Source organism: Dama dama, chromosome 29, assembly GCF_033118175.1.
Source record: "Dama dama isolate Ldn47 chromosome 29, ASM3311817v1, whole genome shotgun sequence".
Taxonomy (NCBI): domain Eukaryota; kingdom Metazoa; phylum Chordata; class Mammalia; order Artiodactyla; family Cervidae; genus Dama; species Dama dama.
The window spans coordinates 68,496,684-68,500,732 of NC_083709.1; the positions used below are offsets into that span (position 1 = coordinate 68,496,684).

At 39.0% G+C, this 4,049-nt stretch overlaps 1 pseudogene; it reads left to right on the plus strand.

The window, feature by feature from the left end:
* The first annotated feature begins 2,552 nt into the window (after positions 1–2,552).
* LOC133048781 (high mobility group protein B3-like) lies at positions 2,553–3,136 on the plus strand (annotated as a pseudogene).
* Positions 3,137–4,049: the final 913 nt, after the last annotated feature.

A 4,049-nucleotide genomic window follows, 5' to 3' on the forward strand; every position in this document is an offset into this window, starting at 1 on the left:
CATCCCCTATACCCTTTAGGCAATCACTCTCCATTCATCTCTCCCTTTAGCCCCCGGCAAACCACTAGTCTCTCTGTCTCTATGGATTTGCCTATTTTGGACATGTCATAGAAATGGAATCCTATAATGTGCTGCATTTGGTATCTAGTTTCTTTCATGTAGCATAAGTGTTCAAGGTTCATTGCATTCTAACAAGAGTCAGTAATTCAGACCTTTTTAAGGCCGAACAATATCATATTGTATGGATATACCATATTTTGCTTATCCATTCATCAGTTGATGGACATTTGAGTTTTTCTATGTTTTGGCTATTATGAACAACATTGTAGTGAACATTCATGTAAAAGTTTTTATCTGAACATATGTTTTCACTTCTGTTGGTACTATACCTAGGAGTAGAGTATATGGTCATATGGTAACTCTCTGCATAATGTTTTAAGAAACTGCCAAACTATTTTCTAAGGCAGTTGTATCCTTTTACATTCCCACTATCTATGCATACGTTTATGATTTCTCTACACCCTCAACAACAGTTGTTATTGCCTGTCTTTTCTGCTATGACCACTAGAATGGTCGTAACAGAAAAGACAGTGGGTATGAGGGGGCTTCTCCAGTGGCTCAGCTGGTAAAGAACCTGCCTGCCAATGCAGGAGACACAAGAGATGTGGGTTTGATTCCTGTGTCGGGAACATCTCTTGGAGGAGGAAATAGCAACCCACTTCAGTATTCCTGCCTGGAGAATTTCCTGGACAGAGGAGCCTGGTGGGCTACAGTCCATGGGGTCACAAAGAGTCGGGCACGACTGAGTAGCTAACACACTCAGTATTCTTGCCTGGAAAATTCCATGGACCAGAGGAGCGTGGCAGGCTACATTCCACGAGGCCACAGAGAGTAGGACACAACTGAGTGCACATGTGCATGCGCGCGCGCGCACACACACACACACATGCGTGCGTGCACACACACACACAGACACACACACAGCGTGAGTATGAAGTAGTATTTCACTGCAGTTTTGATTTGCATTTCCCTAATAATAATATTCATGTGTTTATTGGCAAGTTATATATCTTCTTTAGAGAAAAGTTTATTTCTTCAAGTCCTTTATCCACTTTTTGTCTGGAATATTTAATCTTTTTATTGCTGAGTTTTAAAAGTTCTTTAAATATTCTGGATACTAGACCTTTATCAGATACAGGATTTGCGAATATTTTCTCCCATTCTGTGGCTTATCTTTTTAGTTTCTTGATACTATCCTTTGAGAAGCAAACATTTTTAAGTTTGATGAATTCTAATTTGTTATCTTTCTTTTGTGGCTTGTGTTTTAGGTGCCATTCTAAGAAATCACTATCTAATACAAGGTCATGAAGATTTATACCCATATTTTATTATAATTGTTTTATAGTTTTAGCTTTTACATGTAGATATTTAGTCCATTATGAGTTAATTTTTGTATGTGGTATGAGAGAGGGGTCCAACTTCATTCTTTTACATATGGAGATCTTGTTCGAGAACCATTTGTTGAGAAAACTATTTTTTCCCCATTGAACTGTCTTGAGGAAAATCAATTGATTATAAATATATGGGTTTATATCTGAACTCTCAATTCTATTCTGTTGATCTATAGGTATACCCTTATACTAGATCCAAGTAATCTTGATTAGTATAGCTTTGTAATAAATTTTAAAATTAGGAAGTATAAGTCCTCTAACATTTTTCTTCCTTTGCAAGATTGTTTTGTCTGTTCTGGATCTCTTATATTTCTCTATGAATTTAAGGATTAGATAGTTTCTTAAATACAAACAAACAGTCCAGCTAGATTTTGGTAGGGATTGAGTTGAATCTATGGATTAATTTGATTGAGTTGAATCTATAGATTAATTTGAAGAATATTGCTATTTTAAGTTCATGAACATGAGATTCTTTGTATTTATTTAGCTCTTAATTTCTTTCAATGATGTTTTAGAATTTCAGTGTATGGATCTTAAATTTCTGTCTTGAATTTATTCCTAAATGGTTTATTCTTTCAATACTACTGCACATAGAGTTGTTTTCTGAATTTCATTTTTGGATTCTTCATTGCTAGTATACAGTATATTTTGTATTTTGTATATTGTATATTTGTATTTTGTATATTGATCTTGTATCCCACAATCTTGCTGAATTTATTAGTCTAAAAGTGTGTGTCTGTGAATTTCTTAAGATTTTCTTTATATAAGACAAGCCATCTGATAGTTTTACTTCTTTCTTTCCAGTCTGGATGTCTTTTATTTCTTTTTCTTGCCTAATTGCCCTGGCTAAAAACTCCATTACAATGCTGTGAAGTATTAAGAGAAAATCCTGATCTTGGGAGAAGGCTTTCAGGCTCTCACCATGAAGACTTTTTCTCATTTTAATGTTTGGCAATTTCTTCAGATAAAAATCCTATTCCCTAAAAGTTTTCAGATTATCTGCATTTAAAATGTCTGGAGAGGCTACTAGCGCGAGGCTGTGGAGCGCTGAGCCGCGCGTAGTGCCCTTCGCTGCCCAGACTAGCAAACAATACAGTCAGGATGGCCAAAGGTGATCCCAAGAAACCAAAGGGCAAGATGTCTGCTTATGCCTTCTTTGTGCAGACATGCAGAGAGGAAAGAAAAACCCAGAGGTTCCTGTCAATTTTGCTGAATTTTCCAAGAAATGCTCTGAGAGGTGGAAGACTGTGTCCGGAAAAGAGAAGTCAAAATTCGATGAAATGGCAAAGGCGGATAAAGTGCGCTATGATCAGGAAATGAAGGATTACGGACCAGCTAAGGGAGGCAAGAAGAAGAAGGACCCTAATGCCCCCAAGAGACCACCGTCTGGATTTTTCCTATTCTGCTCTGAATTCCGCCCCAAGATCAAGTCTACAAACCCTGGCATCTCTATTGGAGATGTGGCAAAGAAGCTGGGCGAGACGCAGAATAACTTAAGTGACAGTGAGAAGCAGCCATACATCGAGAAGGCAGTGAAGCTGACGGGGAAGTTTGAGAAGGATGTCACAGACTATAAGTCTAAAGGGAAGTTTGATGGCGCCAAGGGTCCCGCTAAACTTGCCTGGAAAAAGGTCGAAGAGGAGGATGAAGAGGAGGAGGAGGAGGAGGGAGGAGGGAGATTGTGAATAAAAAAAACAAACGGTTGGTCTGTCTCCTTGGGAATACCTTGGAGTGGGAGCGCCTTGACTGACGTGTCGGTTGCCCTCATTATGTTTAATTACCCAGTTGGATCATGATCATATCATAGTCTCTCCACGTGCTCCAGCAATTGTCAGCGGTTTACATTAAGTGGCCTCGGGTGTCCGGAGCACCTAGAAACTGTATCAAAGTTGTACATATTTCCAAACATTTTTAAAATGAAAAGGCTCTCCTGTTCTCCTCACTCTGTGCACTTTGCTGTTGGTGTGACAAGGCATTTAAAGATGTTTCTGGCATTTTTTTTTTTTCCAACTTGTAAGATGGCTTGTTAATTCTATGGTCATTGGCTAGAAATCCCGAGTTCTCAACTGTACATATCTATAGTTTGTAAAAAGAGCAAAGCCACAGAGACACACTCTGGATGCTCCTTGCTTGGTGTGGAGGCTGTGGGGGGAATGCCTTCCGGAGGGGCCACAGCTCAGGGCGTCACGGGCTGGACCCGGGGACACTGCAGCGGGCATCCATTTAGCTTCAGGTTGTCTGGTTTTGTATACAGCATCCCGCTGCCATTCTTAGCTGTGGAAAGGGGCGGGGGCGGTCAGCAGGCATGAGAAGTGTTTTGGATCCTTCTTAGTTGAAGTGCGGTAGTTTAAAAAAATTTTTTTTTAAAAACAAACAGTAGAACTGTTCATTGTCAGCAAAACCAAGAGCCACTGCACCAGTGAAAGTTCAAGAACCTTCTGTACTAAACACGATCTGCAGTGTTCTGTTATTTTTTTTTTTGTATGTTTAGAATGTTGAAGTGTTTTTGAAGTTAAATAAACAGTATTGCATTAAAAAATAAATAAATGAAATGTCTGGAATCTGGAGGCTATAGCCTTGGTACTGCTATAACTCAAT